Raw genomic sequence first — 17508 nt, forward strand, 5'->3', positions numbered from 1 at the left:
TTAGTAGGGGGCAAGTAATAGACTCAAGATGTGGCCAGAAAAGGAAAACAGGAATATTATTTTCCTCGTTTCTGTGAATATGTTAAAATGCATAAAATCTATAATTCATAAAATGTCAAAACTATCAACAGTGATTTGACTAAAATCTCAGAGAGTAATGAAGCTCAGACCCACCAAAGTCTGCTACTCAGAATCCCGTATCCTAAATAAACAATCCTATTACACATGATGAGAGAACCCAAAGTGGCTTCTAGATCAGCAAGTTCAGAAACTTAATCTCTCTCTCCACAGAGAGCAGATAGAATAATTTCCTACAACTTGAATGTGAACCGTTCTCTTCCTTATTCCTACTCTCCTTCAGAGGCAAAAATGCATGGAGGAGGCTGTCACGAATGCCAGATGTACTAAACTTTTGTCTGCTGTTTTTTACATGCAGTTATTTAAAGGGAGATAAATAATAGTGGCTTCCTATGGTATCCTGCATTCCCTTCCCCAGCCCCCCCCCTCCCAGCTTAAAACTACTTCACATATGGTTGAGGATCCACGTAAAAATAACTGACATTCCCTCTACCTAACGTGATAGTACATAATCTGGAAAAAAAATTCATTTAACATCTGTCATTTCCTAACAAAATGCTTAACAAGCAGTTTGTGATGCCAAGACAATGCCATAGGACTCTCTCTCACCAGATCAGAACAGCAATAAAGAAGCACCTGAAGGATGCCGGAGCTTTGTGTTCAGGGGATCTGTTCTGTATGGTGCATCAGGCAACAGACCTGGGGAACATGAGAACGTGCTTAGGTGGGAGGATACTTTTTGTCCTCACGAGAGCATGCAAATGTTTGCAAACCTGCTCTATCAACTGTCAGCTGGAGGACAGCGGGGACTAGAGCAGCCTTCAGCCTTCCAGGTCGTTTTCATCCATAGGAGTAGAGCCCTGACTCCTGTAGAGTTGTGTTGTGTTGTGGTCAGTCTTAGTTCTATGTCCCAAGCCTCCCTCACTGAGGTAATGAGTTCAAGAGCACAGATATACAAAGTATGATGTCTGGGTACCACTAGTGGCATATGGACTGCTTTAAAGCCATAAGCCTGTACTGTCTGTAGAGAAACTTGGTGCTACTGAGCATGCATTGGACATGGGAGTTGCTTCTGGCAGTGTCTCCCAAAGTAGCTCAGCTTAGAAACACCTTATTGGAGGCATAGTGGAGGTGCAGAACACATTTAGGTCTTTGTCCACCTTCATTCTTGTACTCTTAAGTCTTCTCTGTCACTAGCAGGACTGATCCCTGACTCTGAAGTTCTGCCTTTGCAAAGCAACTTCCCACTTGTCCTGGTGTGTTTGGAGAGGAAAGGTGAGCAGAGCGGCTCCAGCCTCTTGCTCCTGGAGACCAAGGTGTAAGGATGGCTCTAAACATGGCCCAGGAGGGTGAGAGGGAGAAAGGAGCTCTTTATTTTGCTATCTAGAAGACTGTTTTGCCTGTGTAGCACTTAATTGCTAGTGGCAAGAAAGGAGCCTTTACTTGGAGATTAAAGGTGGAAACTACAAACCAGTCTTATGCAACTTCTTCCTGGGAACACAGGTGAAGGAGTAAGAGGCTACTGTAAATGGATGCATGATAGTGGTGGGATGTGAGGTGAGGCTTGGGCTGTGCTGATGTCCATGCAATGTTTGTTTTAATCCGTGTCTTTACCAACTGCTTTGGAGTCAATCAAACAACTTAATGAGCCACAGCTATAATTTGGCCTCCTCTGCCCTTCAAAATATTCTTCGGGATAAATACATTCTGGAGATTTTGTTTTACAGGAAAGCTGGATTTTTCCATAGAAACTCCTATAGCAAGCCAGTGCAGTGCTCTGTGTTTGGCTTGGCCTCATGCTCATGTGCAATTGCAGAATGAAGAGATGGAAAACAACTTGCACATAATTTGTGTTTCTTTTCCAGTGGTGTTCTCTTCTTTACTGTGAACTGCTCAGGTTTTCCAATCTGTTTTTAAATAGCTTGTGGTTATGGCTTCTCCTTCTTCCCTTGGGATACTATTCCACAATCTAATGGTTCTCAAAATTAGAATTTTTCCTCCATCCTCGATGTAAGACTTTGCTCATAAAGCAGTGAATTCATGTAGTAATGTGCATGGTGCAGATGTTTCACATGGGGACATTTATGTGAAGTGCTTCCATTGAAAAATGGGGTTAAAATCAAAAAACCTTATTAAGTGAATTTACAATATATGATATGTAAACATACTTTTATTTTGCAATTTCACTACAAAATTAGCGACACATACAACTGTAATATCATATTGCCGCATAAAAATTAATTACCAAGAATTCTATTTTTCCAAAGCGTAGGATCACAGCAAATTAATTAAAATTCTCCATATAAAAGAAGGAATTTCATAATAAGTTTTGCAAAATATATGTATAATACATTTCAACCTTTTAAAATTTGTGACTGTAACATGGGCTTTTTTCTGCATTTTTAATAGGGCAGCAATTGAGATCTATCACATCCATAGCGTGTATCACTGTTTTTATTCAAGAATTCTTGTGAAAATAAAGCACTTCTTTTATTCACAAAAACCATAATTGCAATATACATAAAACCTGTCAAAGCTCCAATTTCCAATATTCTAATGAATATCAAAAGAGTCCAGCATTTGTGACTTTGACAAATTGCAAATGAGGTTTTATTCATTAAGAGGGCTGCTAATGTTTATTTAAATGCAATTTACTGTTGCATTATTGATTAGCTACTGCAAAATTATCTTACAAGGAGCACGTGTAGCAAGAAGATTTCAGGTTGAGAAAGGATTTATCTAGGGAAGGCCTTTAGGCTTGATTTAGGCCCCAGGATATGAGAGTTTTAATTTATCTGGAAAGAAAGGCCTGGTGGAAGGTTTGCTTTGTTTGCATTTAGACAGCAGATGAAAGGGGTTTTGATGTTGAGCTGGGAGAAAATGGCTGCCACTCTTGTTATTCACAGAGAGAACTGAGCAAAAGGAAAAATCTATTATAGGGGGCAAGATAAAAAAAGTGTCCGTTCTCCTCTGCCCCCCCTCCAGTCATATTCAGCATTAGACTATATGTGGCCTGTTATTCTCTGAAGGAGAAATAATAAAGAAACTGTTGCTTGTTATCTAAAATCTCTTAAAAAACCCGCAATGTATTGAATTTATTACTGAACCCCTGCTTCTTTCAGTGCCACAAAACTTGAGTGAGATTGCCACAGCTGACGAGAGAGTACAAATTAAATCTGGGCCTATATATTTTAATGAAACCCAAATGTATAATGTTTTCACTGTTTCCCAACATAAGCAAACACTTTCTGGCAACGTTTCATGGAACTGATTGATAGCGGCTCAAAGAGCTAGAGAGTGATACAGAGCCTCTTTGGCTTCCACCTTAAGAAGGGAGGTGTCTGCATTACTTGTTCTAACACTGGTTTTGTCTACAAGAATCAATCAGTCATGTAAACCACTGGCATGAATCCTATCCTTCCTGAGGGGTTCTTCTGCAAGATTAAAAAGGACTCAAGCAAATACATAGCAGTGATAGAGATTTAAGAAACTAAGGATAGTCATCCCATCGATCGAACAGACAGAAGCCTGTGAACCTAAACAGTGACACTGGATCAGGTGGAATCTGGTGAACAGGAAGCTTGTATTCCTGGAATAAACTATTTTAAATTCCCAACTTGGAAAAAAATGTCTTAAACAGAACAATGTGCTGCTTCAAAAGTCATAGATCAAGTACACAGTATCAGGACCCAAATGTCCTTTTCTGGATTCTTTACAACCTGACAGGGCTTTTCATTTCAAATGACAGTCAGGAAAACTTGGAAAGCTCTCAGCCAATTGCAAGGAGGAAGAATGATCCAACTAAAATTAAATCTGAAACTCAAATATTACACCAAGACCTTTCAACTTGCTCATTATTTCATTAAACCAACTGTAAAGGCACTATTCTTCATCTGAAATGAGTTTAGAAAAACTTTCTCTGTGTGACTTGGTCCACAGATGAGAGTGACAGGAGCAGAATGATATTTTCCTTCGGGGCTTATACCTTTAGTGACTCTGATGATGATGACTAACTATCAGTTCTGACAAGCTGAAGGTTAATTACTTACTCTGTCTTTCAGGTCTGTCAGGGCAGAATATCAGCATTGATTCATTTACCAAAAGTCAGGAGTATTTGATATTTACTTTGGACATAGAGGACTGTTGTTCTAAAGATTCATTGTCTTCTGCTAACCTGCAAATGTTTCTCTGCTTTCTGTTGTGGTCTCATTGAAATTTTTCTCCTTTCCTCAACTTCCAAGGATCTCTTGGTGTTTTTCCTCTTTACTTTCAGTCCTTGGCAAACCGTAAAATACATCACATCATATCAGCGAAGATCATGAGCAATTAGAAGGTTGAGATAGAAAGCAAAGTAGATGGTGTATCTTTGAGATGGATAAATGCATAGCAGTGGTCCATTAGAAAATACAGAAAACCTTAAATCACATTGTTAATAAAAAGGTCTTCTTAAAAAATCAGGTAGGAGACAAAAGTTTTTCTCTGTGAATGTGACATATTTTGATTATTAACTTCAAATGGTGAGGAAAACAGATTAGGTGGTGCTGCTGTTGCAAAAAGGAAAGGGATGTCTTAAATGCTGCAAGTGAAGCATTGTTTGGTAAACTAGATCTGACTTTTAACCTTTTCTAATTTCTATCTTTTAATTATTTTTTTGTTTTGATTTGGGTTTTTTTTCAGTCTAAAATTAAAATGGAAACAAAAAGTTATGGGAAAAGGGATCTACTTATATCACATACCTTTGCAGGCCTCTGGAGTCTTCCTTAGTAGCATTGCTCTCACTTTTTTTCTGACCCTGTCCTCCATGTGTCCCCATATCCATCTACTTTGTTTTGCCAAAACTCATGTTCTTTCTCACTCTTTTGTGGTTCTTCTTCTTACTTTTCTCAAAGAACCTCTTCCTCCTTGATACCTGTGTTTTATTTGTATTTACTTCGGTGCAGTTAATTAAATCTGGACTTCACCTGGGTCCCATTGTAAACAGACATCAGAATTTCACTAGCATTGTATGACTAGAGCCACTTAAATATAGACGCAGTGTCCTATTTCTTTTTTGTAGTCTTTAGTATCCTGTTTTTGTTTGTTTACTTAGACTATATATAGAGTTTTGCTCTTTTGTTTCCAGAAAAAAAAATTCCTTTGCATGCATTATCTATCCATAAATCCATTTCTTTGCTGTGTAGAAGCCTACAGCTACAGTTAGAGTCAAGATATGCTGAGATCCCTGATCAAAACGTGCACACTTCAATAGAAACATCACTCATTGGGAATACGCTCTGACATTGCCTGTGACATACATTTAGAAACTGTTTTCTTTTTTGTATGTCTGACTTTAATTTAGAACCCAAGTTCTGGTTAGTTACTTGTATATTTAATCCATTAGTAATAATAATGAAAAATACCTTATATGCAACACCAAGCCATAAAACTTTTATCCTTTCCTTTGACATTCTCAGTAGCCCCAAACTTTAATAGAAATGTTCTTCCATTTCTTCAGAAGACTGATGGCTATCCCAGTAGCTACTCAAGTCAAGGGCTTGAAAACAAATAATTTCTTAACTTTCCCCCCAGTATTTTTGTTCCAAAGACAAAGGAGACCTTCTCTAATGTCATCCTCTGAGCCAAAAGGAGTGTCAGACAAAACAATATGCTGTGTAAAATAAAATCATGAAGAAACTTGACATTCATATGAGACCTTGCGAAAAAATGCTACTTGTATATGTTGGGTCTCAGTGCTTTGCTTTACTTTGGGTAACATATGTTGAGAATTTGACATAATATGCATATAAAATCTTGGTAGAAGTAATATAAGAAGAAAAACTGTACAGTACAAGGGTACAGAAATGTAGAAAAAACAACTGTACTGGTGGAGCATTGGTCCTGTGCATAAAGGATGGCTTAGAGTCAGATCAGGTGAGTCAAGCAACTACTGTCATCTAATGCAGGATATCAATGCTATGCCTACAGAGGAAAAGTATACCATTAAGACTATAGCTGTGGTGTGTTGACCCTGACTGGATGCCAGGTGCCCACCAAAGCCACTCTATCACTCCCCTCCTCAGCTGTACAGGGAAAGAAAATATAATAGAAAGCTTGTGGGTCAAGATAATAACAGGGAGAGATCACTCACCAATTACCATCACAGGCAAAACAGACATGACTCGAGGAAAACTAATTTATTACCAATGAAAGCAGAGTAGGATTACGAAAAAACCCCAAACCTAAATCTTCAAACACCTTCACCCCACACCTCCCTTCTTCCTAGGCTTAACTTCACTCACCATTTTCTCTGTCTCCTCACCTCCACTGACCCTGGGAGGCAGGGAATAGGGGCCATGGCCAGGTCTTCACAAGTTGGATGTACCCCTCCTTCTTCCTCAGAGGGAGGACTCCTCACATTCTTCCCCTACTCCTCCCCTGCTCCCTCCCACTGCAGGCAGTCCTCTACAAACTTCTCCAAGGTCGATCCTTCCCGTGGGCTGCAGGTCTTCAAAAACTGCTCCAGGGTGGGTTTCTTTCCACGAGGTGCAGTCCTTCAGGAACAGACTGCTCCAGCACGGATCCCCCATGGACTCACAAGTCCTACTAGCAAACCTGCTCCATCAGGGGTTCCTCTCCCCACAGGGCCACAGGTCTTGCCAGCAGCCTGCTCCAGCATGGGCTTGCCATGGGGTCGCAGTCTGCTTCAGGCACCCATCTGCTCCTTTGTAGAGTCCTCCAAGGGCTGCAGGTGGATATCTGCTCAGCTGTGGACCTTCATAAGCTGCAGAGGCACAGCCTGACTCTCCATGGTCTTTATCACAGCCTGCAGAGGAATCTCTGCCCTGGTGCCTGGAGCATCTCCTTTCCCTCCTACTTTACTGACCTGAGTGTCTGCAGAGTTGTTTCTCTCACATATTCTCTTTTCTCTCTCTGGCTGCAGTTGTAGTTTTTCTCCCTCATCTACCACCATCGATGGTGGGCTTGGCTTTGGCCAACAGCAAGTCCATCTTGGAGCTGGTTGGCATTGATTCCATTGAATAGGGGGAAGCTTCTAGCAGCTTCTCAGAGAAGCAATCCCTATGGCCCTTTGCTACCAAAACCTCGTCAAGAAACCCAAGACACTATCAAGTTCCTGTTCTGGATTTACTCTCAAGCGTGAAAGGGACCAATGAGGCTCTGAGGGTAGAGACATAAACTTTGGTATAGAATATTTTCAAAAGGAGGGATTATGTAGAAATGCAAAACTTACTAAAAAGAAATTGAAGAGGGATTCAAATGGTAAAATAATGTCAAAATGCTTGTGAATAGAAAAGCAACAGGTTAAAGATACTGCCATGGATTCAGCAAATGAATGCTAACTATCACAAGAGTCTCTGGGAAAACAATTCCTTTCCTCTCAAACTGGTATGTTTTAGGCAGTAGAAAATAAACAATGAGATGAAGGACATTATTAAGTGTAAGAATTTTGACTTCCAAATCGAAGTTCTCTTCAAGTTAGGAAAACAGAAAAAAAAAAAGAAGAAAAAGGAGAAAAGCTTTGGCAAGTAGGTGTTAAACACAATAAGGCAAGCCAAAAAGGGTTTTGAAGAGCAGGTTGTTAAAGGCATAAGAACTAAAAATGAATTCTCTTCAAACACATCAGAGGCAGGAGTTGTGAGATAGTCTGTAGGGCCAATAGATGATGGATATAGTAAAGGAAAGCTCAAAGGAAACAAAGACATGTAGAGAAGTAAAATTAATTCTGTGCTTCTTTGTTCACTGGGAAGGGGGGAGGGAGGAAAGGTAAACCAAAATCTTTGTTTACGGGAGAAATACCAGACAAGAAACAGCATTGACTTTTAAAGAACAGAGTTCTCTCTTTCAAATCTGTTCCAGTTTCTCAAAGGAGTCACTGGATCTGATGGAAATAGTCTGCATAGATTTCTCCAAGTGCTTCATCAAAGGCTCCTAAAAACTCGGCCTATCATACTTTAATGGCCAGATAATCATACATGAAAGTTCAAAAGTAGGCACCTACTCTGTAATGAGGCACATGAATAAATTATTTGTCTTTTATTTATTTATTTATTTTTATTTGTGCATGTCTTGCAGCTCATTTCATTGACAATTGAATGTGGTTTTGGCTCTGTAGAAAGTATGGATTTCTTTTTTTAGGAGTCCAACGTTAGGCATACAAACTGGCACATTTGCCATTTGATGTCCATACAGGTACATACCTTGACACATTTTACTATAGCCAGCACCATTAATAGCAGAAAATAAAATATCCCTTTTGCCATATATGTATAGAGACGGAAAATGAACTCCTTAGTTCTATACTTACACTTCACCTGGCTGGATGGGTGGAAAAGCAGATTACCACTGAATTAAAATATTATCAGTATTAATTTGAGACAAGAAATCTCAACTTCATTGTACTATCCACTCTATAAAAACTCAGAGTAAAGACACAAACAATATAGATGTAGGAACAGATACAGAGAAATTAATAGTATACAGGTACAAAGATTGGGTGAAATAATCATGAGATCTAAGAAAAGAATACTGTTCTCTGCTATTAACAGTAGCAGCACTTAGAACAGTGACAACATCAACAAATCCTAGCTGGCCACTCTGCCAGATTCCCCCACGGTTCACACCTCAGGTATTCTTCCACATTACTGCTGTTATTGAGAAGATTTTACTATTCTGAGGCAAGAGAAAGCAAATTTCATTGTACGATCTTATTTCTCAGTTTCATTTTCCACATTTCCCCTGAAAAATGCTAGTCTCTATCACAATAGCAAATCAACTACCGAAGATGCTAGGTTGGCCTGAAAGCTTTCTCATTTGATACCGCTGCTGTCATTTTGGAAATAGTCTTAACAGAAAACATTTGAAGTTATGCCTCTTTATTAACAGAATCTAGAAACTGCAGAGCCTGTATATTTTTGAGTTGTATAGAAAGCCGTTCTATAAAATCATTCACAGAACCACTTTATGGGTTGAAAAGCACTCTACATGAAAACATTGACTTCAATGTCAAGACCAGGAATAGCAAAGCTTTGCTACATTCTCTGTTTCAAATCCAAATTTAATCCAAATCCTGGATTAAATTTGGTGACTTCATTGAAATTATACTCTGCCAGGCTCTCCTAGGCAGCAGGTACTCTCTAAATGTAATGTTATAGCAAACCAAATTCTATACCAGAGATAGCATCTTCTCAGCAATGTGTGTAGCTCCTCTAAGATTTGTCTGAGCCTGCTAATAAAAGTAGTGGGTTATTTGTATGTGGGGTTTTTGTTTGTTTTGTGGTTTATTTTTTTAATTATTATTTATTTAAAATTAAGGCCCATACACAATCCCAATAGCTTGTTGCAACTGTGATTGGAAAGTGGGAGGTGTGCTTTGGTGTGCTTTCAGTAAGCAGGTACAGACACGGGCAGGTTAACAAATGCAGTGAAGATCACCGGCCCTGCAGGAGCTTCTAAATACTTGTCTGAAAGATGCTGAGGGTAAAATAAAGAAATTGTAGACTGTAGCTGTAAAACTATTTCATTGGTGATTATTTTCTATTCTTCCATTTTTTCCTTTTAAATTTCAAGTTGTTAATTTTACATGTCCTGTGTATCTTCTACAGAAACACGGGGATTCTTGCCAGAAAGCTGAATGGTTGGTATTTTGCCAGAAAGACCTCTTCCTGCCCCCAGGATTGACACTCTGTCCCTCCTGTCTTTGCAGAACTAATTACTTGGAGGAATTAAATTACAGTAACAAATTGGCACCTCATCATGACCGGAATGTGTTTGAAGTAGGCCTTTTTGTGGTTCATTGTATTTTATAATTCCTTTTAAAATAACCCATTGAGGGGATCTCAGTAAGATTCATGGTGATGGGACAGTCTGTGGAACACTGCCATTTTATTTTAAATTACTCTGAAGAATGGTTGCTCTATTTTGAAAAGAGATTCTAAAAACAGCTCAGAAGGGCTCAGTTTTTATTGATTTAGTCTTGTCATCCCGCTCAAGTTTAAAGATGACTTTTCTACTTGCAAGCCTTGCAGGCTCCCCCAAGCATCTGAAAGTCAACCTGGCTTCTTCCTTTTGCCAAGACTCTTAAAAAGCCTAGCCCAATTTTGCCTCTGATAGAAGTGTAGGATTGCAAGGTAACTGCTCCCATGACCCTGCCTTCTTGTCTATCCCTTTGCCTCTAGGAGATTCAAAGACAGTTTTTCATAGACAGAGCAAAGTTCTCAGGTGCTATTAAAAAAAAACCCACCACCAACAGTTATTCCATTGGAAAAGGCTATTGATCAAACCCCAAACTTCTCAGAGCAGTATGAGAGTTCTGATTCTGCTTTTCATCACAGAAAGTTTCCCAGATTCAAGATGAAACCTGATCAGAACATGGAAAATAATCTGACTCTACATTTCACTGTTAATAGTATTTGTGTTAGACAAGCAAAGAGAACTGAATCAGTGTGTCAGAACATTGCACTTTCTACAGCTCTATAAGAAAAAGGAGAAATTACAGATCCAAACCCCCCATTGTTTAACCTAACACAGAGTTAGTGTTTCCAGTATTAAATGATTCTATCTGCATCAAGGATCTGTTATTTTGGTAGCGGTTCATCTAAGATCAAATCAAGGGATACCTCATCCTTGGCAAAATAAACATCTCACCTTCCATATGAAAAGATGAAAGAGAGACAATACAAAGTTGTATTGCATGAGGTAATACAAAGCTCATCTGCCTCTGAGATATTGGTCTCACAGCTTGCTATGCAGTTATGCATTATTACTATCACTTTACCTACTTCAGAAAGCACCTGTCAGACTGAGGACCTTGATAAAATGACTAAATTCTTGTACTCTTACACATTGTCATTTGTTTCCTAAATCATTTCTCTGGACAGACTACTCCCAGATCATGGAGATAATTCCTGGTTAACAAAGGTAACCATAATGAAGATATTAAATACAAAATAAGAGTGCAAAAACAGTTCCTCTAAAACCTTACCATGGATTTATGGCTTACCACGTAAAGGGAGCATGATAGAGACAGTGCAGTCTTGCTTTAGCAGTCAACAGAGAAATTTCCTAGGAAAGCTGGAGGAGCTCCAGTTCTGAAGACGATGTTCGGAAACAGGGCAATCCAAAGGACTGGTCAGAGCCCTGTGGCATGATCAGATTTCTGGTTGAGATCTTCATGTTAGTATTAACACTACATGTTCTTTCATAAATTGTTTACCTTCCATGTGACTTAGTTCAGGCTCCATCCAAAACGCACAGGAGCCAGGTAGTCTGGGTTCCTCATGAATCTCTCATTGGATGCTACAGCCTCGAAATATATAATTTTTCAGAAGTGAGCTAAACCTGAATTGTCTCTGAAATAGTTTCACACGATAGGTTCTAGAGTTGTTGATGCAGAAGATGGGCTGACATTAATGTTTATTCTCATTTACTTTACTGCCTTTGTGCAACAGATGAGTGGGAAACCGCACATACACACTCTTTATAGCAGAACCTAAGTTTGGAATTGTAAAGAGAAAGAAATAACAAGGCAAAATGTGTGGCTGAATTTAGGAACACAAGCAAGAAATAGCACATTGACATAAAATTAGGAAATCTGTGAGTTCAATAGCTGAAGAAGACAGTCCATTAAATAAGAAGAGAGGACCTGGAAAGCTGGAAAGAACCTGGAAAATAAGAGTAGATAGGACATTTGCCATAAAAGAAAAATAAAAATTTTTAGTTTCTGAAGTAAATAATTTCCAGGGAATTCAAATAAAAAAAAAATGTAGATTTGTTATGTAGAAACAGAATTCCAAATCAGGAAAAGCAAAGAAAGAAACCCACTGCCATGGCTTCCACATTGCCTGGGAGGCCAAGTATAGGGGAAACATGTCAGGATTGCACCCAGGGGAGCAGAAGCTGCCACACTGCGCAGGAATCAGCCCAGATGGTTTGGCGGGGCTCTGCAGTGGCCAAGGTGGTGGTACCACTGAAAAGGTCTTACTGCCCAAAAAATTGCTATTTTTGCTTCCATGGAGGTCAGATCTCTCGGCTCCCGGTCTGTTTCCCTTATTTTGAAGTCCAAGCACCTCAGGTAAGAGGTCTCCCACCAGGCTATAAAGGTACTCTATCCTGAATTTAGCAAGTAGCCATAGATATGTGTCCTATCTTACCCAATGCTAAACTTTGACTTCAACTGACCATAATGAGAAACACTTCTAGAATAAATTGAAATAGATTGAGCAGAGCAGTAAAGGCAGCTTTACTAGAAGATGAGATCTCAGTGACCTTTCTGGTTTTTTTCCCCATCTACCACTAGTAATAAAAAGCAGAGGTACAGTGAACATTGCATTCTGCAAAAAGAAAGTATTAATTACTCCTCTTTTCTTACAAAGGTAGCAAAATGTTATTGATGACTGGTTTGCAAATTCCATAAAATATTCTTTCATCCAAATTTACTATCAAAAAGAGTAAAATCATCATATGTTTTAAATTATATGTCTTTCAGATCACTCTGGTTTTTTCTCACACTGTTCTTAGCTCAGTGTGACTGAAAACAACAACGAATAATAGGTGGTTTTATCATGCCATTGATTATGGAGATAAGAGAAATTAGTTTATTGCTATACAGGTATTTTTATAGTTAAGTACAAGTAATTGTCATCTAATGTACTTGATGGCAAACTGGAAACTTCAGTTTACAAAAAAATTATTAAATAACAATTACTAAATAAGTAAGAGAGACATTTTGGAATCAAGTGGGAATTAAAAAACCCCCACAACATAAATTTTGTAACTCTCTGCTTTTCTACTTGGAAGAATCACAGAAGAAGACAAGTGAAAAGAATGAATGAAATAATATATATTATACTGCAAAACGGTATTCATTCCTACATCAATTTTTTCAGACTTGTTTTGTAAACCAAAACCCACTAAATGTATCTGCAATGTAAGAGATTTGTAGAAAAGCTTAGGGAAGATTTTGAAGTAGTAGTAAAGCAAAGTGAACTGGTAGTGCTTTCATACTATTTTCATACTAGATTAACAAATCCATTGTTTAGCACCTCAGAGATATGACATGCTGTGAGGTGCCTATGCTTATGCAGTAATGATTAGCTAGTTGGCTAACTTCCAGCCAGTAGGGTTATTAACACTACATTGTAAAGCTTCAGTGTAAGGTTGATTTCCTTGTACTGTTTATTGCATGCAGAAAACTTGTATTAATCAATATTAATTATTCCCCAAACAATAAGACATGGTGGGAGTAAGAAGGAAAGGCTGGAGATGAGGTGTTAGTGCAAAAAGAAAGCAAAAGAATAAAGAAGGTTGCATGTTCTGCCTCTAATGAATGTTGAAAGAAAGTATTTGAAAGGCAGAAATCTGGTGGCTAAAGAAGAAGACTGACAAACTAATGGCCTGTGCTTTGTTAAGACGCAGGATTGCAATGTAACCTGAGGTTTATCAAATTTTTTTCATTATGCTTCAAGTTTTACCTGTACAATAAGGATGCCATGTCCCTCCTATTAAAAAATTGTTAACACATTAGGTGATTGACTGAGAAAGCTTTATATTGGGCAATATAAAACCTTCATATTGGACAACAGGAAAATTGCAGAATTTAAGATATGATATTGAAATAATGTAAACATGTACAGATGAAGTCCAGAGTATAGATATCTTACTGATATTGTGCCTACCTTAGTTGTTTTTTATCCCTTAATTTCCAACTAATATCTTCAGGCATGTACATCCTGGACTGCTCACCATGCCATAATACTCAGTACTAAGTAGTGTCAATGCAGTATCTGAGACTATTAACTAGGTCAGGAATTGAATAAGAGCATGTAGAATTCAGATGGATTATTAATGCTTATAACCTTTGAATCAGCAAAAAAATTGTGTGTTTGAACTGATGGCTTTCCTATGGTGGAATATTGGAAATCGAAAAGACTATTCAGTTTGACAGTTTAAGTCAGAAGAACTGTGAACAGCTACTGACTTCATGTTCACCTTTATGGACTATCAGATATTGATTTCTGGCCTCAGACAGCATACTCATAAGCTGGATGTGATGTTTACCTCACAGGTGTGTTGTGGGTCAGATGTTTTCAGAGTGTTAGTTGTGCTATACAAATCACTAACTTGAATAGACAGACACAGAACCACTGACAAAAGAGTTCCTGGCCTGATTGGAAGACTCCTCAATACGTTTTGCTTTTGGTTTGTGTTTATTTATGTACAACCATGAACTCTAAAGTACTTCTGCTAATGCTTAGCACTGAGAAGGTAAATTGAGATCACAGTGCTTACTGATAATGCAGCTTGGGTTGGGTTATGTGTTAGTGCCAGTTGAGGAAACCATTTCCATACGTGCTTAGCAGTAAGCATATGAATGGAATGATTGACACCTATGTGTCTATATAAAGATTTTTAAATGTTTAAATAAAACAGGTACTAATGAGGAGACTTAAGCTTCACTAAGAAGTTTGCACACACTGCAACCTTAAACAGAACAATAATTCTATCCTTGTTGAACAAAATATTTCAATATATGCTTAACTTTAAGCTGGACACATAGACCTATGCGATCGATGGGACCTCTCATGTTCTTATGCCTGAAGCTTAGAATATACTGAATGGATTGCTGAAGTTGGGCCTGACAATAAACAAGTCTGCTGGTATCCTCAAGGTCCATCTCTTTCCCTCATACCTAAACCTCGATGGAAGTGGTTTAAACTGAGATTTTACTTCTCAGTTGGAGTGGACTGAGGTGACACAACATGGCCAGCTATAGCCAGCGCTACCATCTGCTTGGGTTTTCCTAGATGTACTCTCTTCTATTGTGTGTGTTTTGGTCTAGATAGAAGATACATAATTTTTGTAAATGCTAGGCAGAAATATGGTAGCTCTAGGGTCAATAGCACAGTTAAGAAGACATTTAAACATAACAGCAGATACAAACTTACAGTTTCTTCACACCAAGTCATGACTATTAAAAATAGATCTAAACTATATAAGAGACACGTAAAGGTGTCTTTGCAGAAATGCAGTCTCTTTCACTCTGTAGAGCCTTATTGGATCAAAGTAAACTTTTCTGTAGACCATGTTTTTTACGAAGTGTTGCTGTACTTGTGTTTTGTTTCCAGTTTCCAATATTAAGGATATGAACACTATGAAATACTTATATTTAAGCAAAAAGAGAGCAACCTTAGAAAGGTGTAACCCTCCCCCCAAATATAGAGGAACAGCAGCAGTCAGAAAACAGTCCTTGAAAAGTATAATTAACTCTGCTGAGCAAATAGCAAAGGCTTTGTTACTGTGCCACACAGCACATCCAGTAAATGTTTTACACATCCCTAAAGCTGAATTACTAGTGAAGAGAATATCTTTGAAAATACAGAGGTTATTATGGTTTGCTTCTTTACACTTTCCATTTAATGTAGATAGCATGAAGCTGCTGTAAGAGGATGGATATAAGTGAAATAGTTTCCATGAATCTACATTTACTTTGTCATATGCATATGCAATGAAATATCAGATATGAAATGGGAAGGAACAAAAAGAAATATAATTGAGGGAATGAACAGAGAAGAAAAGCGGATTTACATCTAGAGAAATGTAGAGAACAGAGATTTGAGAAAAGAAAATGGAATGATTAAAAACTAACCACAAAATAGTTATTAGAAATACATAAGATGAAGTCAAAGCCTAGCATAAGGAGTAAGTAAGCACAATTTCTAAAATGTGACAGATAAAAAGAGAAAAAAACTAACAGAAAACCCAAAGGAAATTAAAAATAGACATATGGTAAGAATCTGAACGAAAAGTTTAAAAATTTGTACTTAGCTATTAGCAACCATTTAAAATTTTTATCAGTTTAAAGGATTATCAACAGAAGTTGTAAATTTTGATGGAATATTCTGCCTTGTTTGATACTACAGTAATGAAGGGCATATATTTAAGGTGATTATGTCTCTAATTAAATGGGATTATTCCTGAGTTAAACTTCAGTTTGTCTTGGTTAGTCCTGTGATACCCTACTTGATTTATTCTACCCATAATAGATAAAAAAGGAAAGGTCAATAAAAATAAATGGAAACATGTAGAATTAGTGAACACTGCAAAAGTATCAATTACTAGATGTTGAAAACAGTCAACTAACAGAAAAATTTACCATGGGGGCTAGCACATTCCCCAATAATGTGAAATGTTGAGATTTAATGGATGCCTTTCTCAAATGCATAGTTTATTTCCAAGATATGTGTCTGATGAAGAAATTGTTAGGACGTTTTCTCCATGGTAATATTGGCAACCACAACTATTGTGAAGTGAAATATTCTGTTGCTGCTTTTATATGATAACTCACTGCATTGACACACTCTTGCAATCATTTGCATGTCAGGATAGAGTGACTGTAGGCAGGAGCTCCTGCAAAATAGCCAAGTCCCCAGAGGCTATGTCGGCATGTTTCTATTGCTAGGAAAAGCCTGGATAGGACATCCCACATTTAATGTGGTGGCGAACAGCATCAGTGGTTCCTATGTCCAATAGCATGAGGAGAAACACCTCAATTATCTCCAATCGTATTTTTTATCAGTTTTATCGACTTGGAAATTGTTCAGATACTGAGAGATGAACACAAACTTTTCCTGCCTCTGAAATGCCTAATTTGCAGATTGCTAACGTGAGGATGGGAACATATAACTACGTGTTATGTTCTTCATACTTTTCCCATGTGATTGTTACAGAACACTGATGAATCTTTTATCTGGACTAGCAGAGTAACTCTTACACCCTTTGCTCTTAGTTGCCATGGTGTAGCTATGCCTAGCAGAGCTAGTGTTACTAGTGCTTACTGCCTGCCTGATAGTCTATTGATCAGTTTTGTTTCAGGTGCATATTACATCCAATATCCAACTCCTCCATGATTCAGATACACTGAATAACATCTGGAAGTTCATTGAATCTAAGTAAAAATGAATTTAAAATGGTAATGAGATCCTGTTATCCTTGTCTGTACTCCTCTCTCAAGAGGTTGTGGAAGTGACAACTGAAGGCCTATCCTGTGTATTAAAATCTCTCCACATATCAAAATATTCATTTAAACAGGTGGTTTTACTAATGACCTAATTATATTTTTTTTCCCGCTTCTGATATACGACTTATCTGGTTTTCTGCCATGTTGAGAAGAATGGTCCACCTTAAAGATTAGGTATTCTTGGCATTAATCATAAAAGTAAAATTAAAAATTTTAAGTTTTTCTCCCTCCTCCTTCCCCAAATACCCCAGCAACATTGAACCCTGTATAAAGAAAAACCACAGAACTCTGTTTGGCCACTCCTGTGCTCTTGGACATGAACAGGCCTTGGTCTGTACAGCACAGATTGCTCCTCCACTTGCCTTTCTAAGGGAAGGACACAGACCCTTCTACTTGTGTTGTCAGTACATAAAGAAATA

Source organism: Manacus vitellinus, unplaced genomic scaffold, assembly GCF_001715985.3.
Source record: "Manacus vitellinus isolate BGI_N305 unplaced genomic scaffold, ASM171598v3 scaffold_1_pilon, whole genome shotgun sequence".
NCBI lineage: Eukaryota > Metazoa > Chordata > Aves > Passeriformes > Pipridae > Manacus > Manacus vitellinus.